Here is a 10,185-nt window from a genome sequence, read left to right as displayed (position 1 = left end):
AAGCGAGCGAAGGCGGGAGCAAGAGGGAGGGGAGTGCAATATGGAGACCGGATGTGGCGAAAGCAGGAGGCGTGTCGAGGGGGGGGGTGTTGATCGAGGAACTGAGGGCGGAGCTGAGCTGGCGAAGCCAGAGAGTCGTCCGGAAATCCAAAAAACAGGAAGTGGGCGTGAAGGGTGGGGCCTTCAGGGTGCGCTGGGCGGGACTTGGAGGGGCGGGACTTAGCTCAAAGGGACCGAATGGAAGTTAAGCTGGATGTGGGTGACGTTCGCTTTTATTTGTAGTGTGGTGTGTAGGTGTCAACTAACAGTACTTTCCTGGTGCCTACTTCGGGTTCCCAGCTATGTCTAATAATTAAAAGTATAATTTTGGAGGGTCCCGTGGATGGTTCAGCGGATAAAGAATGGTATGCCACCAAGCCGCCGACCTGAGTCCCATCTTCAGAAGCCACAAGGTTTGGAATGCCCCTCCCCCCGACTCCCCCAAGTTGTTCTCTAGACTTCTAGACGCAGGACGCATGGCTCAGCGGTTTAGAGCACTGGGTATCCGACCTCATCTTCTGACCTCTGCAACACACTCTTAATGCACATACATACATGCAGATAAAGCACTCATACGATAAAATAGAAGCAGGATGGTTACGAGCTTAAGGCCCATCTATGCTACATAGCTAGTTTGAGGCCAGTCACGAATACGAGACTGTCTGAAAAAGTAATGAAAAGTAGGAGGTGAGGAGGTAGGTCCACTTGTAAGATTGCTTGCTGTGCAATTGTCAGGACTTGAGTTCAAACCCTATCATCCACATTAAAAATTTTTTTTAAATATTTATTAAATATACAATATTCTGTCTGCGTGTATGCCTGTACCAGACCTCATTACAGATGGTTGTGAGCCACCATGTGATTGCTGGGAACTGAACTCAGTACCTTTGGAAGAGCAAGCAATTCTCTTAACCTCTGAGCCATCTCTCCCAATAAGAGATTTTTTTTTAAAGGCCAGACTTGAGGCTGACAGTGGTGGTGCACGCCTTTAATCGCAGTACTTGGGAGGCAGAGGCAGGCAAATCTGTGAGTTTGAGGCCAGCCTGGTGTACCGAGTGAGTTCCAAGGAAACGCTGTCTTTAAAAAAAAAAAAAAAAAAAAAAAAAAAGCCAGACATGATTTCTAAGGGAGGGTCCAGACCACTATGGCCAGTGCCACCTCTGTTCATGTTGCGCGAGATGGTACAAGGAAGCAGGCTAAGAGAGCCTGGGAGAGCAAGCCAGTAGGCAGCACTACTCCGTGGCCTCTGCTTCACTTCCTGCCTCCAGTTCCTGCCTTGGATTCCTCCCCTGACTTTCACTTATGATGGACTATAAACTTTAAGGGGAAATAAGCCATTTCCTCTTCAAGTTACCATTGGTCATGACTTTTATTAAACTATAAAAAGCAAAGTAATATACAAGGCAACCAGGGGCAAAGATGTGTTGCTTTTGTATATGCTGTATTTGTTTAATTTTGTAAAAATGTGGTGCATTTGTTTCACCTTGCCTGCCTAAGGCACTTGATTGGTCTAATAAAAAGCTGAACAGCCAATAGCTAGGCATAAGAGGGAGAGGCAAGGCTGGCTAGCAGAGAGAATAAATAGGAAGAGAAATCTAGAAAATGAGAGAAGAAGAGAGAAAGAATAGAGAATTAGGGAGATGCCGGGGCAAGAAGCCAGGCAGCCAACAGCCAGCAAACATAAGGAGCAATGAAAGTAAGAGATGCAGAAGGAAAGAAAAGTAAAAAGCCCTGACACAAAAGGTAGCTAAAGAGAAATGGGTTAAGTTAAAAGAGTTTGCCAGAAATGAGCCTAAGCTAAGTTGAGCATTCATAACTAATAAGAAGTCTCCATGTCATGATTTGGGAACTGGTTGGTGGCCTAAAAGAAAAAGCATGGTACATTTTGGCATTCTAACATGAGGCCTGAATTTTCACATAGGGCCTGAGAAGGTTAAAGAAGAGAGAGAGGAAAAAAGGATACAGTTCCTTTAAGAAGCTCTGCCCTATAGCAGAGCACTTAAACAGTTAGTACATTAAGTAGAAACAAAAAGCTAACTAAAAATGCCTGCCACAGTGCAGGACACCCACTTCTTAGAGCTGAGGGGCTTGAATGGAGTTTCTGGTCACAAACCTCCAGACTGGGCTGGCAAGCTTAAGGCTGTGACCTTAAAAATCCAGGCAGGGTGGAACCAGCTGCCAAGGCTGCAGCAGTGGACCCAGCAGTAGCTTAGCAGTTTAAGGTTTTGCTCATGCAGACAGAAAAGGATAGAGATGCGCAGTAGAGACAGATCCAGATGGAAAAGGCCTCTAAACAGGTTACAGTATGTTTAAAATGCGCATAGGTTTAAGAAAGAAAAGAAAATGGATGTTCAGTCATAGAAAAAGTAAATAGTTTATAAATAATAATAATAAAATAAGCCATGTAGAGTTGGGAAATCCACAGGGAGTTTGGCTCTTGTGTAGTATTGTGCTGTCTTCGAATTTTTTGATTGCTGATAAGCAAACAACAGCTGCTGGGAGACATGGGATTGTGAAGGGGATTGCTGAATTAAACCAGCCTATATATTTTAGGAGTGCCTTAACTTTAAAGTGGAAATCAAAAAATGTATTGCTTTGGGAAAAAGGTTATGGTTTTGTTTCCACAGCAAATGAAAGACTGTGGATTCATTCAAGTTTGACAGAGATCAGGTTTGATTGGGGAAGACCCCCTGAAAATCCTGGCTACAGATATAAAGAACTAAACCTAGAAAAACTACAAGGCAGGTAATGTTTATTTTACATGCTCAAACATAAAACAAAAAAAATTTTGGCTGGCTTGTGTGCAATGCATAGTCATACTTATGTTAATGCAGGTATGTGTGACAGTCTGTGTGTTTCAGAGCAAGCGAACGAGACACCAATAAAAATGAGTGGTCCAAGTAATTCAGCATCTCAGAATGCCTCTGTTGCAGTTTCCTAAGAGTTCTGCATCTAGAACAGCTTCAAGGCTGCTGGCTGAGATGGTCCAGCCTCACAGGCTATTCTAGCCAGGACTGCAGGTAAGCCTTGTCCTTTCCCATTGCACAGAGACTGAACAACAAATGTTATAACTAATTTCCTTAGGACTTGACTATTATCTCAATTTTCTCAGGTTCACTAAAGATTCCTTTGCCCACAGACAACAGAAGCAGTTTAGAGAATACAATGCTCACATTCCCAAGAGGTAGAGTGGGTGGTTTTGGTCATTTCGTGGGTTATGGATATTTGTCATTATTTAGTGGGGATATAGGATAAAAGACAACTATTAACTTCAAATATTTTGCATTGTTATAGATTTTAGTAGCCAGGTGGTAGTGGCATACACCTTTAATCCCAACACTTGGGAGGCAGAGGAAAGCGGACATTAGTGAGTTCAAAGCCAGTCTGGTCTACAGAGCGAGTTCCAGGACAGGCTCCAAACTGCACAGGGAAACCCTGTATTGAAAAACAAAACAAAAAAAAAATTAAGGGCTGGAGAGATGGCTCAGAGGTTAAGAGCACCAGTTGTTCATCCAGAGGTCCTGAATTCAATTCTGAGCAACCATATGTTGTCTCACAACCATCTATAATGGGATCTGATGCACTCTTCTGGTATGAGGTCATATATACTTGTTATATAAATTTAAAGTTATTTTTGTTATAGGTATATACGGTATATCTTTCTACTCTCTTTTGGGATATTGTGCTTATGTAACTCATTTAAGAACGCGGATTAGCAGTTAGTCATCTATAATAATCAAACTTACAGTTGTGTTAGTTATGTTTTCAAGGTTAAACAGATATATTTTAGATAGATGGTCATCAGATACTTCACAGATGTATCTTCACCTACAGAATATGACATTTAAGATGTTTAATAACCCAGGACTTTTCATGACAGTGAGACAGGTCTGCTCCTGGTAGCGCTGATTTACTTCAGAGAAGATGATGGGCATTGAAAAACCTCAATATGGAGTTTGCCTTTATTATGGCAAAGTTAGTCACAGGTAAAGAAACTACTTTTGCCTTGACTGCTGACAGTATGCTGTACAAACTGGACAAGCAGGACACAAAGGAAAAAAAATCCGAACTTTGCCGAAACAAGGCAGACAGTCCTTTAGAATTCCTGCTTCATAGACAAGTCTGCCAGATAGTCTAGGCCTGTAGGCCAAAGATTAGTTACCTCAACATTGCAGAGGAACCTTGGATGACTGGCTAGACAGTCAGATGCCTGTCAGTTCTTTAGTTTTGGAAGTGGCTTGCACTGTACTTCTGGTTCACTCAGGTAATATATCCTTCTGGGATCTTTGATGGAGTTGAAGACTAGATAGATACAGTTTCTGTTTTCCTTAGTTATAGTAGAAAGTAAATTAGATACTGAGCTATAGACTCATCAAGATAGAATAGATAATAAAGAGAATTCTCTGAATTTGCCAAATGCAAATTGACTGGGTATGTAACTGTAATCCTTACTTGATAATTATTGTTATATGTAACTTTACTATGATGTTAAAGTTAAAACCCTTTTTTTTTTTAAGACAAAAAGGGGAAAATATTGTGGAATATTATTTTACAATTTCTATTGCTGTGAAGAGACACTATGACCATGACAACTCTTATAAAGGAAAACATTTGAGTGGCTTACAGTTTCAGAGGTTTAGTCCATTATCATCACAGTGGGACGTGGTGACTGAAGAAGAAGCTGAGTGGAGAAGGAGCTACATCTTGATCCCAAAGGCAACAGGAAGTGGTCTGGGTGTCACACTGAGTGAAGCTTGAGCAAAGGAGACCTTAAAGCCCACCCCCATAACAATACACTTCCTCCAACAAAGCCACACCTAATAATGCCACACCCTATAAGTTTATGGGTGCTAATGACATTCAAACTACCCCACACCTCAAAACCAAAGTAAAGACAAAAAGGGGAAGGGGGCTGGTAGGAATGTAACTCAGCAGATGGGTGTTTGCCTATCAGGTGTGAAGAGATGGGTTCAGTCTCCAGTACCACTTAAAATTGGGTTTGGTGGCACACAACTGTAATCTTAGCACTGGGGAGGTAGAGGAAGGAGGATTTGAGGTTCAAGGTCATCCTTAGCTGTATAGTGAGTTTGAGGCTAGCCTGAGACACAGGAAACCTTATCTCAAACCTAGTAAATTATAGAGAACCCCCAGAAGCTCTTGTTAGTGTGGATTACCAGTACTGCTAATTACCGCATTGCAAATTAAAACCACGGTGGCTTTAACATTTCTGTTACTTCATTAAGCAATAACCCATTATATGCTGCTTCATAGCAATTAGAGTCATTGAAGCTGTAATTTTAATTTTTTTTGCTTTGTTTTGCTTTTTTCAAGACAGGGTTTTTCTATGTAGCCCTGGCTCTCTTGGAACTCATTCTGTAGGCCAGGCTAGCCTCCTTTTGCCTCTGTCCCCCAAGTGCTGGGACTAAAAGCATGTGCCACCATGCTCGGCTTCATAATTTAAATTTTCATTGTAAAAAAAAAAAACCAATTTTCCAAAGCTAAATAAACATAGACTATTGATGTTGTTTTATTTTGGCAAAAACATTAGCGCCCAACCAAACAGACACAGCTGGATTAGCATGGCTGTTTGTGTGCTCACCGGGGCGATGTCCTTTCATTAAGTGTATGACACAACTCAACTTCCCACAGGCAAGCACTGCAATTGAAGGTGTCTGACCCTCTAGACCACACTTTGAGTGCACAGTGAGAGAGTGATGGCAAGCCCCAGCACCACTGCTTCATTTCCATTCTGCAAATGAGGAAACTATGGCTAAGAAAGAAGAGGGGTTAGCCTTAACCCTAAGGAGTGAGAGGGGCTAGTCTAAGGAATGAGAGGGGCTAGCCTGAGGAATGAGAGGGGTTAGCCTAAGGAGTAAGAGAGGTTAGCCTCAGGAATGAGTGGGGTTAGCCTAAGGAGTGAGAGGGGCTAACCTAAGGAATGAGAGGGGTTAGCCTAAGGAGTGAGAGGGGCTAGCCTAAGGAGTGAGAGGGGCTAGCCTAAGGAATGAGAGAGGTTAGCCTGAGGAATGAGAGGGGTTAGCCCTAGGAATGAGAGGAGTTAGCCGAAGGAATGAATCTCTAACCCCTTTCCAAAAGGCAGGCAGGTGCTTAAGATGAACAGAAGGACTCTGGAGTTTCACTAAAGCATGGCGTGGGGCTGATTTCATGATGTTAGAAATTCAATGCAGGAAGAGGAGTTCTTTGCCAGCCCTGAAGTCTAGAAAGGCCCAGAACTGGGGAATGAAAAGGCTGAATTTAACCTTTAAAAAACCATTATGACTACTGGTGGGTCCAAAGGAAGGGGAATTTTCAGCTGAAGGGAGGAGGAAAAGTTGGATGCTAGTTTTGAATTTCTGGAGGGCTAACCAAACATTTGGTTTACAGAAAGAAAACCTAGCCCTCTTTGATCCATCTTTAATTATAGATTCCCAGTATTCTGGAGACCAAAGGGAGAAAATAGCAGCGAAAGGTAGACACAGGAAGTAGGGGCAGGATCAAATGAGATGAACGAAGCCCAAATTGCAGATCTCTGCCTTTTGTTTACGCTGTCAGTGGCTGAGCCATTTTATGTTCCCTCAAGCAGACTATAACACTTTTGTTTCTAACTAAGCAAAACACTTTGTTTAGTTCTTTGCTAACACTTATTATGCCTTTCTTTTTATTTTAGCCACCCTAGACAGCAAAGTGATAATTCATTGAACGTTTGATTTATGTTGCCTTAACGGTTCATTATGAATGTTGAGCACCTCTATATTCCTATTAGCTATTCTCTTTGGGGAAATGTCTGTGCAAGTCACTTGTCCATTTTTCGTTTGAGTTATTGGACTTAGTGGATCTTGAAAGCTCTTTATATATTCAGAGCCTTAAAGCTTCACCAGATAGATATAACACTTGTCTTAATTAGGGTTCCTATTGCTTCGATGAAACGCCATGACCAAAAAGCAAGTTGGGGAGGAAAGAGCTTATTAGGTTTACATTGCTGCTCATCACTGAGGAAAACTACAGACACGCCTGAAGGGGCAGAGTGTGGCTCAGTGAACTAGGCTGCCTGAGACACCCCTCCAAGACTTCGCCATATTCACACAATATTTGACGGGCTCTCCCACCTACTGCATCCCGTCCTGATACTTAGTCATTGAAATGGTACGTCTTCTCTCTTCCTCATTTTTTTTTTTTGGTTTGTTCGACTGTAGATTTAAGATGAGCCTTGTTGCCTGGTGGTAGTGGCAGAGGCAGGCAGATCTCTGTAACTTCGACGCCAGCCTGGTCTACATAGTGTGTTCCAGAGCTACATAATAAGACCCTGCCTTGAAAATCAAAACAAAACAAAAAAGATGTATCTTCCTATGTATTCTGGGCTGGCTTTGAATTTGTAATTCTCCCACCTCTGACTCTAAAGCACTGAAATCCCAGACATGCTCGACCATGTCTGAGCAAAAATACCGCCCAACTCTCAAAACAAGAAATTAGAAGGAAAACATATTTCTGTCCTTTCCTGGAGTCTGTCATAGACACGTAGGGAGGTCCCTCTTGGTTTAAATGTGCAGGTTGAATAACATGTCTGAATGATGTTACCCTGACAGCTTGAGGTCAGGGACCCCACAGAACTCTCTAGATGTGCATCTGGTGTTTTGTCAAAATGCAGCATGGAAACCCTACAGGCACCCGAACCATGGAAGTTTTACATTTCATTCATATAACTAAAGTTTTGTTGACCAAAAGTGGCTGAGGTGTCCCCAAGGCAGTGGTTTGACAGTTTGGTCTCCCCAAACTCACCCTTCACTCTGTGTCTGACTTCCCCAGGGCAGAGGCGATTCAGCCACCCACACCAGATCTGTATCACTAAGGCTGATGGTCCCTCATCCTGGAAAACAATTTTCCACTTTACAAAGCACTTTTGCGAGCGTTTATCTCCGGAGTCACAGCCCTGTGATGGAGGCAGACTGTTTACTGTTCTTATCTATCCTTTACAGATGAAGAAACCCAGGCTCAAAAGGGGTTACCTGACTTATTAGAGGAGGTGCAGGCACGGCCTGATGAGCTGGGCTAGGAGCTCTGGCTTCCATCAGGTAGAAGATGCACTCCCTCTGTCTGCACCCTCCCTCTGTCTGCACCCTCCCTCTGCATCCTCCCTCCCTCTGTCTGCACCCTCCCTCTACACTCCCTCCCTCTGCCCCCCCCCTGCACTCCCTCCCTCTGCACCCTCTCTCTGCACTCCCTCTGCACTCTGTCCTGCCTGCTGCTGGCCCGAATTCTTAAAGAGATCATGGTGCCCCTGAGCATCTATCCCTCACCAGCACCGCTGCAGAACTCACCGCACCTTGAGCAGAAGTCAAGGACTGCTGAGAAGCCAATCATGATGTCACTGTGTCCAGGCACTGAGGCACTGCATGGCTTTCAGAGATCCTGTCTGGCATCCTAGGAGCTGGAGGGTGCTGGTTTTTATGTCAACTTGAGGCAGCCTAGACTCATTTTGGAAGAGGACTCCTCAATTGAAAAAAAAGTGTTCACCAGCTTGGCCTATGGGCAAGTCTGTAGTATATTTTTATTGAGTAGTGATTGATATGGGAGGGCTCAGTGTCACCCCTGAACAGGAGGCCCTAGGCAAGAAGGCAAGCTGGCTGGGCAGTGGTGGCGCATACCTTTAATCCTAGCATTCGGGAGGCAGAGGCAGGCAGATCTCTGTGAGTTTGAGGTCAGCCTGGTCTACAAGAGCTAGTTCCAGGACAGGCTCCAAAACTACAGAGAAACCCTGTCTCGAAAAACAAAAAAATGAGAGAGAGAGAGAGAGAGAGAGAGAGAGAGAGAGAGAGAGAGAGAGAGAGAGAGAGAGAACACAAGCTGTAGCTAGATAGTGGTGTGCATGCCTTTAATCCTAGCACTTGGGAGGCAGAGGCAGACTGATCTCTGTGGGTTCAAGGATAGCCTGGTCTACAGAGCTAGTTCCAGGACAGCCAGCACTGCACAGAGAAAGCCTGTTTGGAGGGAGTGGGGGAAGAAGCTGAGCAAACCCTGAGAAGTTAGCCAGTAAGCAGCACTCCTCCATAGCCTCTGCCAGCTTCTGCCTCTAGGTCCTTTCATTCCTGCCTGACTTCCCACATGCTGGACCACAAGCTGTAAGATAAGATAAACCCTTTCCTCCACAAGTTACATTTGACCATGGTGTTTTAATAGACACCCCAACTAAGACTCCCCACCTGCCCTCCGGAGTAGGAATTATCACTTCTATTTTACCAAGGAGGAAGCAGTTCCAGATAACTAGCTTGCCAAAGTGACCTGGGTACTTGGAAAAATTACTTGTGTTCTGTGTGTGTGTGTGCGCGTGCATGCGTGTGTGTGTGTGTGTGTGTGTGTGTGTGTATGTGTGTGTGTCTGTGTGTAGACTAGAGGTAAATACTGGGGCCTCTTCCTCAAAATTGATCTCTACCTTTCTTTTTTCTTTTCTTTCTTTTTTTTTTTTGTTGTTGATGTTTCCATTGTAAATTTTCTTTTTTTAAAAAAATTGTTACTATCAATGCATGCATGTGTGTGCACATTTGAATTCCACAGTATGCATGGAGAAGACGGAAGAGAACGTGGTGGAGTTATTTTCTCCTCTTCTACCTTCATGTTAGTTCTGGGGGTTGAACTCAGGTCACCGATCCTGCTGGCAAGTGCCTTTAGCAGCTGAGCCATCTCATCAACCTCTTCCTTCATCTTCACTGAGCTTGGAGCTTCCTGATTCAGCAAGGCTATAGCTGGCCAAGGAGACCCAGGGACTCTCCAGTGCTGGGATTCCAAGGCTGCACCGCGACACCCGGCTTTTTGTGTGGGTTCTGGGAGGTTCCCCTCAGGTCTTCATGCTTGCACAGCACATGCTTCACTCTTGATTTATTTTTTATTTACTTATTTATTAAATGTACATTGGTGTTGTCTTAGGGTTTTTATTGCTCTGAAGAGACACCATGACCATGACAACTCTTATAAAGAAAACATTTATTTGGGGTGGCTCACTTATAGTTTTAAGAGGTTCAGCCCAGCATCAGCATGGCAGGAAGCATGGCGGTGCGCAGGCAGATGTGGTGCTGGAGCTGAGAGTCCTACATCTTCCTGGTGACAGGAAGTCAATTGGAGGTCACACTAGTGAAACTTGAGAAAAGAGACCTC

The 10,185-nt window shown here is 43.9% G+C and overlaps 1 long non-coding RNA gene across 6 annotated transcripts; it reads left to right on the top strand.

Annotated features, from left to right (window-relative positions):
• The first annotated feature begins 197 nt into the window (after nucleotides 1–197).
• LOC126500740 (uncharacterized) lies at nucleotides 198–9,950 on the top strand. 6 transcript variants are annotated; one of them, XR_007591420.1, is made up of 5 exons: nucleotides 198–452; nucleotides 2,667–2,784; nucleotides 2,887–7,182; nucleotides 8,013–8,108; nucleotides 9,589–9,950. It is a non-coding gene; the product is annotated as an uncharacterized lncRNA (long non-coding RNA). The 6 variants fall into 6 exon arrangements; XR_007591421.1 differs by having other exon boundaries at nucleotides 205–452; nucleotides 2,887–3,059; XR_007591418.1 differs by having other exon boundaries at nucleotides 2,887–5,986; nucleotides 6,053–9,950.
• Nucleotides 9,951–10,185: the final 235 nt, after the last annotated feature.

The sequence above is a fragment of the Alexandromys fortis genome, unplaced genomic scaffold (assembly GCF_014885135.2).
Source record: "Alexandromys fortis isolate MF-2015 unplaced genomic scaffold, M_Fortis_MF-2015_v1.1 scaffold_9, whole genome shotgun sequence".
Taxonomy (NCBI): Eukaryota; Metazoa; Chordata; class Mammalia; order Rodentia; family Cricetidae; genus Alexandromys; species Alexandromys fortis.
The sequence above is the reverse complement of the archived record's forward strand: the minus strand, read 5'-3'. Positions and strand labels throughout refer to the sequence as shown.